The 14208-nt window shown below is 43.8% G+C and overlaps 1 long non-coding RNA gene across 4 annotated transcripts in view; it reads left to right on the top strand.

The window, feature by feature from the left end:
- LOC106729848 overlaps nt 1–14208 on the top strand; it is an 84730-nt gene that overhangs the window by 6550 nt on the left and 63972 nt on the right. For all 4 annotated transcript variants that reach the window (XR_004323089.1, XR_004323088.1, XR_004323087.1 and 1 more), the window contains exon 3: nt 11297–11428. This is a non-coding gene — a long non-coding RNA (uncharacterized LOC106729848). The remainder of the gene's footprint in view (nt 1–11296; nt 11429–14208) is intronic.

Here is a 14208-nt window from a genome sequence, read left to right as displayed (position 1 = left end):
TTATAGTCAAAATGAGAGGGTACGTTCTTGTTAAAGACAGCTGACCTACAAGAAATTGATTTTTAAAATATGAATATACTCAACTACTGCTATATCCTGCTTTAAAATTATGTATATGCAGAATTATATCACCAGTCTTAATAAATTATGTCTTTTTTTCATTTGGATTGGGAAAAGGTAAATTCTCCACATAGTGTGACATTTATTGAAAATGCTGAATTGAAATATTTGTTGTTTCATTGATGGACCTAAGGACTCCCTAGAAAAACATAATACTTCAGAGAAAAAGGAAGGCCAAACTGAGGAACTGGTAAATAATTAGAATTACTGTTTACTCCCAGATCAACCATACTTAGTGTCTTTTCCCAGAAATTTGGAGCAATACAGTTAAGCTTGGAACATGTACCACTGAGCATGCAAGGCAGTGGCATTGGAAAAATCCTCTTGGCTATAAGCAGACTGAAACATATTTCTGAAAATGTTCAGAAAGTTTATATTTATAAAGCTTTGAGCATTTCTGAAAAATTCTTGAATTCTTTGCTCTCCACCCCACCAAGGTGGAGCTAGACTTTGAAACCTAGTCCGTGTATTCCCTTCTTTGATGTGACGATTGTGACTTCATACCGTTTATGCGCTGGGCAAAATGCTGCGCACCTGAGAGCACTGTACAGTTGTCTCGCATCTCCCACCTTGCCCTGGGCCCAGAAGGCTGTCCTTTGTAGAATGTTCAATGGGCTTCCAGTTTGTTTTGATCACTGGAGTCAGTGGGAGGAGGTCATAGGACAGAGGTGAGATGGGTCAGGAATTCATCCCTCTGGTACCCTCCTTACTAAGGTGCTGCAGGATGGCCGTATCCCTCTGTGAAAGTCACAGCTTCTGTCCGGCAGCCCTCTCCAGGGTCCCTGTAAATACTCCTCCTGTTGTGGGCGGAGGCCTAGAGGCAGGAATGCTCCCCCTCCTCACTGCCTGCCCTAGGATGCCACATCCTTTCCTGTTGGTCTTCCTAAAAACCCGCCAGCCCTGATCATTGTAAACAGTTCCCCTCCTCAGGTCTCCTCAGTTAGCAGCTTGTGTGAGTGTTTGCCATCTGTTTCCTGGTGAGACCCTTATAAATGCACATACATAACCTTATTTACTTCCCTGAAAAGACTTCACGTGTAATCTCCAACTTACAAATGAAGAAACTAAGAGTAGAGAAGTTAAGCGATTTGCTCAACATCCACCAGTAGGCTCAAGATTCAACTGCACTGTCTCCAGAAACATTTATTAAAGCAATGGGAAATCACATCTCCATGCCAGAAAATTCTTAAAATGTGGAATCTTGTGGGCTTTCATGGCCACGTCAGTAACTTGTTGGGGATGGTTATTGTCAGGTAGGACAGCAGTTACTGAAGCAGCTGTTGCCTTGATTTTGGCCAAACACCCAGGCCCCTGACCAAAAAAATAAAGCATGCTGGATAGAGTGGGATCAGAGTGCCAAGTGAGAGCCCCTCTTGTATGTCACTCACTCTGCCTATCCATCCATCATCTCCAGCCTCCTCCCTTTCTTCAGAGCTGTTAAATTGGAGTCCCTTCCTCTCATTTTTCTTCCCCCGTCCAGTTCCTGGAGGGCCCCACTGAGGATATAGTGTCCTAGGGCCGAGCCATCAGATTGTAGATTATCTTGGAAAAATTGTCCATCGAGGCTCCATTTTTCTGCCGTTTGGCTGTGGGGCGAAGATGGGGCTAAAAAGAGGGAGTAAGATGGTAAGAGCTAGGTTTGTTTAGTTTAGTTTGATCCCCTAAACCAGATTCTTGCTCTTTACCTTTTCTTCTCTGTTGAAAAGGTAAGAAAAGAAGAGTCCTCACATCACAATGGTCTAGTTAATTTTGTTAAAAATAGTAATAGTAATAAGTGAATTGCATTCATAAACTACCTCATTTATCCTACACACAACACTAGGGGGCAGGTGTTATATTACCCTATTTTTCAGTTGAAAAAACTGAGGCTTAGACATTAAGCAACTTGCCCAAAGTTCCACGGCTGAAAACCAAGTTCAACTGCAATGCTGAGAGGCGTGCTGCAAACCACTGAGCCTCACGGCCACACGAGGGAGGACCTGACTCCTGTGCTGGTGAGTCGTGGGTGCACTTCCACCCTGTGGACCACTGGTTGGTGGTGTGATTAGAGCGTTGCACATGTCTGTCTATCCATTCTCATATAGCTAATGAAAAGTTAGGAAATCAGTTAATTGAGCTTCAGTTGGGGCTTACCTCTGACATAAATGTCACTACTTACTGATTCAGCACTGTCCTCTGAAAATACTGCTCTTTGAAGGGCAACAGAAAACGCGAGCTTCATGACAAGTGCTAGGAGACACACACTTACTTTCCCACATGTTATTTGTTCCTCTTGGTATTTAACATAAATGGTAAGAAGGCTTTAAAGCTTGTACTTAAATAAATCCCAAGTGACCCCCAGAAGGCTCAAAAGAAAAAGAGTGCTTTCAAAAATGTGCTGCTTTCCATTTTAAGCATTATGTATTGGTTAAATATTAACCTACACGGAAATTATTTAACCTGTGTTGTCTTCTCATGAAACTGTTGTCATGCTGAGTACAGAAGTCTGGGTTTTCTCTGGACACTAAGAATTCATGATCCTCACGTGTAAAATTTAACTTGATAAGTCCCCTCTGTTTCAAGATGTTAACGTCATGGTCTGTTCTGGGATTTGCTCTGACAGGCTGTGTCAGTCAGCTTTTGTGTAGCGTACTTCTTATCACAGTTCAAAGGGAGTATGTGAAAGACTCACATATGGTAAGTGGGTCACCAGAGACACATCCTAGAATTCCTGCCACTTAGAACACTTTCCATGGTGATCTGAGGAGCTGGCTCACAACTTAGTAACACGGAGCGACACCAGCCGCGTGGGGAAGGAGGAGAACCGCACCTCACTGGGGAAATCTGCCTGAGAGAGGCCGATCCCCCGTGGACCTCGTTAGAGAGCGTAAATACAAACACACAGCCTGCCTTTGGGTAATAAAAAGAAGTGGCGTGGAAGTTAGAAAGCTTCCACTCAGACGGCAGGCGACAGACGTTCCAGGCAGAAGACTGCATTCCAGCTTATGTCCTCAGAAATTTATAAGACGAAGTCCTTGGAAGAAGGTACTGTTTTAAGAAGAGAATGTCACCAACCTGTTTCCTTTAAGGCCAAGCTGGTAGCCAGCCACATTAGGCTCCATTTATATGGTTCTATTCCTGTCAGTTTTGTTTCTCAGTCATAATAACATGTAATTGTTTGTTGTTTGATTTTTTCCTTCATGAAACAGCTAAGCACTTTGACCTGGTGTTCTCAATAGACCGCATCCATTTGATAATAAATTAGATCAGTGATTGATTTCTTAAAGACGGGCTATTGTATTAAGTCAGAGAAGTGAGAAATTGACCAAAGAACAGTTCATTTTGCATAATATAAATGTTTCCTAATTCACTCTCTAATCAGCTCTTTGGATCTACATTAATTGTGTCCAGAAATTTTTTCCTGTCTAACAAGTCTGACTTTTATCTTCATTGGCAATCATTCACATGTGGCTTTTTAAGGAAATAAAAGACAGGTTATTTATATCACAACATTTAGATTTGTAAAAAGAAGGCTTTTAATTATAATCTTTATTTCCATGTCAGTTAGCAAAATTTGATTCTGAGATACAGAGATCCAGGTGTAAAATTTGCTTGGCCTCACACCTTCTGGGCTTGGGCCAGTACAGTATGGATAGGGACAGAGTAGACTTTCCACTCATGGGGGCAGGTTTCCCATGCATGAGGGTACCTCCTAGACCTGACCATACATTGCAGCCTCTCAATTGCTGTGCACATTCCATAGCTTGGTTTCTCCAGGCGTGTCCTGGAGTAAATGAAGCTCTAGCCCAGACTAGGCTGAATTCCAGGTTGTTACAACTGAGTGGTCAAAGAATTCCCCCAAAAAGGCTGCTCTCCTATATGCTGCCCAGACCTACAGGAGAGCATGTTGTTAACTGCTGCTAATCACAGGTATTGGCTTCTTGCAGGACTCTTTTGAAACAGCATTTAACTGGTTTATAAAGATTTGCTGCTGACACATCTACTGTCTTTGTAATTCTTCTCTTCTTTTACTGTTGACAAAGAAATATAAACCAGGAAACGTTTAAAATGTGTGCCCTACAACAGAACGTTCCGCCAAAGCTGGAGTAACACCACAAGCATATCTTAATGCCTTACATGAATGATCCTCAAGCAAATTGCTATTCCCATGCCCCCTTTTCCCTCTCCTTCTGCAATTTACGTTATTATCATCATTGCTGTAACAGATTATCCATTGTCCCTTCTTTTTCTTTCACTGAAATACAACTTCTAATGGTGCACGTGGCGACCTAGCCATCTCTGGTATATGACTAGACTCTGGCCAATGAGATCTGAGCAGAAGGAATATGTGCAGTGTGGTCCTTGTACCACGCAAATCAGGGCAACACTCCAGGGACAGCAGGAGCCTTGGCTCCTGATAATTTCCTAGAGGAGAGCTGGGCATAGCATCTTGGACTTTGATGTGAGAGAGAAATCTTAGTTAAGTCACTGTGTCGCTGTCACCCACAGCTAATGAATATGAGCTTTCATATGCAGAAAAGACTTCAGACTCATCCTCAAGTCTGTGGTAGATTATATCAGCAGAAGACTTCCTCCACACAAATCGTGTATGAAATTTTGTGTGTGCTTACCCAGCTAGACAAAGGAAATCCGTTTACTTTTCTGGTTAACTCGAAATTTACAGAGATACTAAAAGTTTTTATAGGCGGATCCCTCATTACCTGGAAAGCAAAAGAGCTTGGGTGGCATTGTGTTCTGTTGACTTCTCAAAGTTGGGTCCACGAACCAGCAATATCCTTGTCTTTTTAAAATGCAGAATCTCAGGCCACCCCCCCCCCCATCTACAGATCAGAATCTCTGTAAAACAACCGCAGGTGATTGGCGTGCGTGCTTATTCAAGTTTGAGAAGCATCGTTCTAGGAAATAACATGAGAGCGCCTGATGGAATTTCTGTAGTCCATCACAGTAGTTCCCCAAGTATGGTCCCCAGACAGGTGGTGTCAGCATCACCTGGAAACTTGTTAGAAATACTAATTCTTGGCCCCCACCGCAGACCTCCTGACTCAGAAAAGCTGAGGGTGTGTCCCAGCTGTTTCTGTGTTTCAGCAAGCCCACCAAGGGCGGTTCTAATGCATGCTAAAGTTTGAGTGCCACTTTTAAAGCAGTATTTCCTGAAATTTGTTTCTTGGAATAGTGAAGTTCCTCTAAACAGATATTATATGAAAAGGGTTCCATGGTGAAATGAGTTTGAGAAACACAAGAGTGTTTCATAGCCTTTAATATGTTAATGTGCACGGCTGTCTCCAAGAGGGGGATGTAGAATGCAGTATATGACAAACTCACTTGACATCAGAAGCATTTTTCATGAATTAACTCTTAGGGCTAGTGTTCCAAGGACCAAACTTTGGTAAGTGCTTTTGTCTGTAGTTTCTCAAATTTGCTGAAATATTTTCAGGTTGAGGATACAGTTTACCATTGGTTACATTTAAAGCAAAAGGTTCCAGAGAAGCCAGTTCACACTCCAGGGTTCTTGTTTTTGTTTTTTGTTTGTTTGTTTTTTGCCACACTCCTTTCCAGGCATCAGGTGCAATCACTGAGACTCTTTATTCCTCTTTTTCTCACATCTGCCCTCATCTTCTGTCCTAGGATTACAGGATTTGGCATCCCCTAGAACAACATCAGGGGCCCATTCAGCTGGAGGATTGGCTAGCATTTACTGAACACTTAGTCTGTTCTAGGCCTCATGTTAAGTCTTTCTTGTGTGTTATCTCATTTAATCCTCACACCAGCCCTGCAAAATAGATGTTGCTATCAGTGTTTAGAAATACACAATTGATGCTCAGAAAGGAAGGGAATCCCAAAGCCCCATAGTGAATTAGAACCAGACGCAGGACCCCAACTCTGGTCTGATTTCAAAGCTTCTATTCATTCTGCCATTTCCACTACACGCTTTAGGCTGCTAGCATCACCTTGCAGGCTAAAATTTTGACTCCATGCCCTTACGTCTCTAAGAAGTCTGATGTCACTACTGGATTAGGATGGGTTTTTCTGGTGATGTGCTGAGCAATAAAGGGAAAGCCCCGGTAAGTTTTGCTAAAGTAAATAGCTCTTCCATTCAGAACAAAGCCAGGATGGTTCTACATACAAAATTAGCTTCTCAAAATCAGCGAGTATTCATTGATACCTGAGTCATGTGGATGCAAGGGGAATAATACTATATGGTTCGTATGCCCAAACAATTTTGGGAAGACGAAACAGTCCATGCAAAAGGACAGTTACCCGTCCATACACAGCTGCATGTGCCAAGGGCCAACTGGGCTGGACAGCTTCTCAGCGCTACAGGGGTTTAAAGTGAGCAGAGATGCCTTCTAGTTGGGCTGGTGATGAATTTCTCCCTGAATCTCACAATCTATAGTAGAGAAGGCTACAGTGGTTCTGAGGAGGGAGAAAGTGATGGGATTTGAAGGACAACGAGAATACTTCACAGAGCAGTTCACCTCTGACTGAGCCTTGAAGACAAGGTCAGGATACGGAGAGGCCCTGGGAAGACCTTTGGCTGGGGAGTCCAGAAAACTTCAGATGCATGTAGTGTGACAACCCCTACCCCCACCCCCAGGTTCAGGTATCAGCCCCAGTGTCCAAGCGGAGTCCATGCCTCCCCATTGCCACAGGGCAGTGTTTACAGAAGAGCCCCGACTCTCCCCAGCTGACCCACAACATGACTTGCTTTTTTAATCGAGAAGCCTGCCCTTATGTTCGGTCACAGTCCAGAGACTTACTGAGTCAGTCCCTTAGCTTTGTTCAGGATGAATCCAGCACTTCCAGAGAATCCTTGTACTTGCTTTCAGGACTCATGCTCTCTGTTGGCACTTGTCTGTTGTTGAAAGAAGTGGCCGTCACTGACCCAGTTCCCACTGGGATGATCTGTGCTCTGATAGCTAAGATCCCAGTTTGCCTGAGAGAGTCCCAGTTTACTCTGTTGTTTGGAATGGCCCAGTTTGAATAGTAAATTACATGGCCACCCTAGTCACCTAGTTACCTAGTGCTGGCAACCTTCTAGCATGGGAGCATGTGCCCAGAGAGCCACTCTTGTCCCTTCTCCCAGCAAAATGGACCTGCATTTCTGGTACTGTTCACAGGGACATAATGCCATGGACCCATACCCTCACCTCTCCCAGGGGTGTGCAGTTGGGTAAGGCCGCTGCTCTGTGAAACTCACCCTCCTAGAACAATTGAAGTATCCACCTGGCTGATAATGATGACAAATTATCCAATTTATTTGACTTTTAACAAAAAGTACTGTTATACTTTTCAAAGAGCACTGCTAACACATCAGTCACAAATTCTGCCCTGCTCAGTGGCCTCTGGTCCTGAATTCTCAGAGGAGAATCTGAGTGCCTGATGTTGCCACCCAGTGAACTGTTTCCTCTTTCCAAAGCTCAGAAAGAACTGGAAAGGTGTGCTGAGCAAATGTCAGGCATAAATGTTACATTAAGCAAACACTGGGAGGGAAGAACACAAGGTAGGCCAGAAGCAGCCCACACCACACAGCTGCTCCAAGGGCAAACAGACCATATGTCCTGGCAGACAGTGTGTGCTCAGACAAATGTTAACGTCGTCTTCTCCCAGCTCTAATTGGAAATTCTCTTTGCCACTTTTAATTTAAAGGACTCCGAGTCAGGCTTCTCTCCTGCTCAGCCGTGAGACAAGACCTGCTGGGCAGGAAGGCTGGAAATTCCCCTGAACATCTGGTTCTGCCTGGGGTGGTAGTTAACATAGATCATGTAGAGTAAAAATTTGTCGAGCATATACTGAGAGTGAGACCAAAGTGGTGACAGTAGGGTTTAGAATATGATGTGGTCCGTGACCAAGACAGTTTGCCAGCAAGGTTGTACGTCATCAGGAGATGTGAGGCCGGAGCAAAAATCATTGGAAAGCGAAGTAGGCTCTGACTGGTACCCTAAAAGGAGTGGAAACAAAGTGTGATGGGCATACAAAAGAGGGGGAGAGTAGTTTTGATTTAGGGAAAGATAAAGATTCACTGAGGTAGGATTTTAAAATTTATTCTCATCATAGTAACAGCATTAACTAGTATTTATGGAGGGCTGATGAATCACGTAAGAGCTCTTCTAAGTACTTTAAATGTCTTTTTTTCTGAGTTAGTCTCATTTAAGCTTACCCTTGAAGAAAAGATGTAATTGAGAGAAAAAGAAGCGGAGAAGAAAGGATATTCCTGGTAGCAAGAACAGACCAACGAGAGGGGTGACGTCAGGAGGCACTCAGGAAACAGTCACTGCTGTAATCAGTTGTGGCCAGACTCCAGGGTATGTAAGGAATAAGAGATAAGGCTTGGAGCAGAAGTTGGTGCCTTAAATATCACAATAAGAAATCTGAGCTTTATTCACCAGGCACTGAGGTTCCGTTACATCAGTGACTCTTAACCACGCGTCTCCATCAGAATCCCTGGGGGCGCGTTCTCAAAGTTCACAAGCCCAGGCCCCGCCTCCCAGAGACCCAGTCAGTAAGTCTCACTGGCAGTTCAGGAATCTGAACTTTCTCAAAACTCCTGGGCATTTTGATGGACATCTCAGTCGAGAACTATTAAAATAAAGGCTTCTCTTCTGGGAACTGCTGTGATTAGATCTGAGTTTTAGGAAGACTAGGCAGCAGTGTAGAGGATGATCGGTGGGGCACAGCCTGATCGCACGCAGCGTACCGAGGTAACAGACCCCTGCAGTAGCAAGTGAGGTGCGAGGAGGCCTCTGGGGGGTGAGAGCGGGCACGCTGTCATGCCCAGAGTGAGATCGGCTGGCCAGACGGGAGGAGGGAACGAGGTGATGCTGACAGTTAAGCCCATGCTAGGGGGAGGGTTCTGGTCTTGGCAGAGATGGGAAAGACAGAAAAGGGATTGTGTTTGAAGGCTAAAATGGTGAGTCTGGTTTTAAACATACTGAATTTGAGATGGCCATGGGTGACCTTAGGTGGAGAAGGGCACCAGACAATCAGAAATGTCTTGTTTAGAACTTGGATGTCTTGTTGGTGCTCAGCCATGTCTGGAGTCATTTGAATGGAGGTAATGGGGTGTCTGGCTCGTTCAAATGTTTGTTGAATAAGTGAGAATGTAAAAAAAGATTCCCAAGTGTAAGATTTGGGGAAGCTTCCCATTAAAGGGTCGAGGGCAGAAGAGGAGTAACAGTGGAGATCAAGAAGATGCTGCAGGAGGAGCCACAAGAATGGAACGGCAGCAGAGACACAGAAAAAGATGTTCAGCAGGGAAGGTTTCTTCAGTGCTCACTCTTGGGAATGCGCATTGGGCCAGTGCCAGGGGCTGGCGTGCGCCTGCCCAGCCTGGGTGCCGCTGCGCAGTGGTTGTTTCTTCTCACGGTTCCAGCCAACATTGTGCGGTGAGACTCCTAGTGATCTTAGGAATCTCAGCTCTTTGCTCATGGAGACATTGGTTGCTAATTCTTGGGTCCGTATTTCAGGAAAGAACTGCATCCAGTATATAATCAGAGATACATATGAAAGTGCACATATATGTGTATGTGCATTTATAAATGTATATGTATGCACTTACATAAGGAGATACACTTGTCTGTATTTTTAAACTTTCATCTGAGAACATGTGCTATTTCTGTAATAATAGTACACTGAATTTGCCCAGGCCGCACCGGTCTATGGGTACAAATAAGGCCATCTTATCATTAATTCTCAATTTTCCCTGGCTCATTTTCCACGCGCCATGATCTCTGAGCCCCAGAGAATCATTAGGGGGTGTTCACATGTTAACAGGCTCCACTACCGAGCTACCCCTAGCCACTGGGTCAGGAGCCAGCATCTCTGCTGTCACTCTGCCAAGCCCGGCGTTTCTCTCCAGGTGCCAAAGCTGAGCAGCATTGGAAACTGGTAGCTGGTTACAGTGGGTCCCTGTGGGGAACAGGTGTGGGAGAGAAAACTTGCTTTTTAACTCTATGCTCTTCTGTGCCTTTTGAAATTTTGTCTACACTTATACAGCATTTTTCAGATATAGAAATAATTTCAAAATTTAACAGGCTGTGTAGGTGGCTGGGTAGGAACCGGCTAGAAGGGCTCTCTGATTTCTGTGTTGTATTTTGATAGAAAAAAGCCAAAGCAGGGCTGCTTGTGGGTCAGCATGTTCCCAGAACAGCCCTGTCATTTTACTTCTCGGTGGTTGCTCTGCTCAGGATCAAGATGAGTGTTTAGGAGTCATTTAGGGGATGGAGTCAAATGCCAGCCACTCCCTGTAATTTCCACTTCCTTCTGATGGTTAAGGTTTGTGCTGCATGCGTCAAACTCATTCTGTCTGGCTTCGCAGCCTCGGGGCCTGAATAAAGACTCCACTGAGTCACCCAGAAAGTCACCAGACTTTCCCAAGACGAGGGAACCACCACCGGAGACCCAACCAAGGGTTCACATGAGTCTAAGGAAAAAAGTTTTTAAAAAAGAAGACAGGTGCTCTGAGAAACAGCAGTTGTAACTGGAACTATTTATACAACCCTGTAAAGGGCTTTTGATTAAACTGTTAATGTGCTCAACTAAACTCCTCCTCTCCCAGGCAAGGTAGTTAAACTGTGGGCACATGTCTGTGCAGTTAGCGCTGTGGTTATGGGAGCAGGCCTGTGGAGGGCTTAGGTCTTCATTAGAAGAGGGGCTGTTGGTCCCTGTGAAGCTTCTAAGGAGGGTAGCCTCAGGGCCCTGCACACTTGTAACAGTGCCTGACATGTAGCAAATGCTTAATAAATGTTAGCTCTTTTTATTATTGCTGTAGTTGTTTCTATAAATTCAGGTGATTTAGAATGTCAGAAGCTAAAATCCTTTAAAAAAAAAAAAAAAGAACCTGGAGTTTAGCTCTCTCAGGAGACCAACAGTGGCATCCAAAAACCATTTGTCATCATTTTAGCAATAATTACTCCCTCCAGAATGGCAGGATCTTTTTTTTTTTTTTTATTCCAGAAGGTTCTCAAACACCTATTTGTTGGAGAGGAACAATGATTAAGATAATACCATGGCCTCTGCTGCCACCTAGTGGAAAATTAGATTATTCTAAGCTGTTCTCAGTTACACTGTGGTCATTGCGAACTGGCTCCCCGTTGACTTGAATTCATTACAGTTGTAAACCACCATCAGAATCCATGTCTGTCTTGATAAACGCCTTTTCTTTTATGCCCCCAAACAGCAAAGGCATGTGACCCTATGTGAGCTGCCAAGTCAGAAACCAGTGACTGTGGAGAACATTTCAGCAATGGCCAGGTCTCCTGGTCACTGGAACATTACCGGATCCTGAGAGCCGCAGAGGGTCTGTCACGTGGTAAGTCTCTGACAAACAACTTTGCCATAGTAATTACACACAGACCAGAACAAACAAGCCAGCAAGCAAGCTAACCAACCCCTACCCAACAGAAACTGAAAAATGGAAGCTACCTAATCACATTTCCCTTTCGAGTTTTTTAAAGTGATTTCATATGTTATCTTAAGTTATGCTCAGAAAAACCTATGAAATACAGTATTTTTTCCCATTTTAAAGATGAGGAAATGGCTTCTCAGGAAGGGTAACACAGCCAGGAAGTCAAGCAAAAAAAAAAAAAAAAAAATCGAAGCTGTCTTCTGACTGCAGATGCCAAGCTTTACACGTCTTGCTGCTCTGCTTTGCAGGGTCCTGTGGGTGGCTTGTCAGGGAAGATATTAGGAAAGAAGGGAGTGTTCTGGTTTGCTTTTGAGAGAGGAGGGGTGAACCCTGTAGAGGGAAGAAGGGCACCCAGGGCAGAAGGCAGGCCCGGAGCCCGCAGGCTGCCAGGCCCTGCTCAGCGCCAGCCCCGCCACCGTGTCCAGATGCCTGCCCGCTGGTTCTTCTGGCTCTTGCTAATCTAGGAATTCCCCCTAGATTCTCCAGCCCTCCCCTCTCCCTGGGCAAATCCCTTCCAGCTTCAAAAATCAAAAATAAAAATCTGCCTTCACCCAACTGTCACCGTGAATTCTACGGTGTTGCTCCCCTGGTCTTCAAAATTTCTCCCCTTGTCCAAATTGCAGACTCTGCAATTTCACCCCCACAGTTAGTCTTTAATGCACCGCAGCATGGCTTTACCTGAATCCCACTCCATCCCCTGGAAATTGCTGTGGCCCCGGTGACCAAAGACCGCCTACTTGCCAAATGCAGTGGATTTCTCAGATATCTGCTCTACTCCCTGGGGCATTCACACTGTTGACTGTGGCTGCCATGCTGAAATTCTGTCCTTCCACAGCTCCTGAGATGTGGCGCCTCCAGGTCCCCCCTTCACGGGGGCCACTTCTCAGTCTCCTTCATGGCAACGCTCTTATTCTCCAAGCTCCCCCCAGGAGAACTCTCAAGGGAGTGGCACCACCCGACACTTAATTCCATGTCTTAGCCTAGACCTCGCCGCTGAGCTCCTGTCTGGTTGGATCTCCCCGAGACACCGTAAATGCACTGAATCCAAACTGTGCCCATCACCTTCTCGCCACCAAGAGAAGGAAGTAAAAGTTATCGACAGAAAAGTGTAACAGTGAAAAAAAAAAGTGAATGGAAGACTGCTGGGTTTAAAGGGAAAGTAATTTTTCATGTCATCTAGTTGGGGAGACAACTTCACCTAAAACCTTAAAATTTTTGTTTCACCTTTTTCTTCTGCAAAAGTTTCAAACTTACAGAAAAGTTGCAAAATTAAAACAATAAATTCTCATGTATCCTTCACTGAGATTCCTCAGTTGCTAATACTTAGCCGCATTTGCTTTATCTCCCTCCCTGCATAACTATATGTACATATATTATTATTGCTATTGCTGAATCATTTAAGAACAAGTTGTGAACATCACGATTGCTCACCCCCAAATGCTTTAGCAGCTATCTTTTAAGAACAGAGACATTCTTTTGCATGGAGCCGTGAGCATTTAGAAATGCAGTGATGATATAACACTATTATGTGATAGGCAGTTCATGTAAAAAATTTTCGCAGTTGCCCCAATAATGTCCTTTATAACAATGTGAGTTTTTCTCCCTAATTGTTCATCCGGTAGAGAATCATGCCTTTTGCGTTTGGTTGTCATGACTCTTTCATCTGGAATGGTTCCCCAGCCTTTCTTTGTCTCTTCCTGACAGTTGGCATTTTTGAAAAGTGCAAGCCGGCTGCTTGGTGGCTTGTCCTTGAGTTTGGGTTTGGCTGATAGTTTTCTCATGGTTAAATGTGGGTTATACAGCTTTGGCAGGAATGTGACATGAGTTATGTCCTTCTCGGTGTATCTTATCAGGAACCGTGATACCAGTTTGTCCGGTTGTCAGTGATCGCTTAGCTACAGTGTTGTCTGCCGTTAAAGTACTTTTTTCCTCTTATAGTTAATAATCCATGAGGAGAAATTTTGAGAATGTGTTAATATGCTCATTCCTCAGCAAACTTCCACCTAATGGTTTTAGCATTCCTTAAGGATTCTTATCTAAACCAAATATTAGTATGATGTCTTAAAGTGGTGATTTTCTAACTCTGTTATTCCTTCTACATTTATTAGTTGATGTTCTGTTATAAAGAAAAGCCTTCCTGCCATCCTTATTATTTGTTTCTTTGTTTCTTTTTCTTTTCTTAGTATCATTAAAGACTCGTGGATTTTGATTGGTCCCCCCCAAAGTGTTGTAATCCATTACTATCTTGATTCTTTATTATTATTTTGCTCAAATTGTCAATGATTTGGTCAATAGAAGTCCCTTCAAGCTTCTTCCTCTGTCTTTTTTATGTGCCCTTTTACACATTTTTTTAAAGCCTTCCCTTATTTTCTGCACAACAGAATGTTGTAGTTTTATCTTTTACTTTCAAATCAGGTATTTTTAATGGGAGGTGATATTTAAACACCAAGATCTATGTGCTAGGTCTGTTTATTGCTACTGGGATAGCATGACTTTTAGGCTTTTTCAGCAGAGCGAGCTGGGAAATATATATATACATATTTCATATTATTTTTTGATTTTTGAAAATCGTGATTACTAATATCTCTGATTTTAAGCGAAGAGCATACGTTTTTCCTTATTTCTTCCCATTCCATAAATTGTACCTTCTTTTCCCCACGAGGAAAACCTGGTCCCCCAGAAGT

This window comes from Camelus ferus, chromosome 10 (assembly GCF_009834535.1).
Source record: "Camelus ferus isolate YT-003-E chromosome 10, BCGSAC_Cfer_1.0, whole genome shotgun sequence".
In the NCBI taxonomy this organism is placed as follows: Eukaryota; Metazoa; Chordata; class Mammalia; order Artiodactyla; family Camelidae; genus Camelus; species Camelus ferus.
This window is presented reverse-complemented; position numbering and strand designations above follow the sequence as displayed.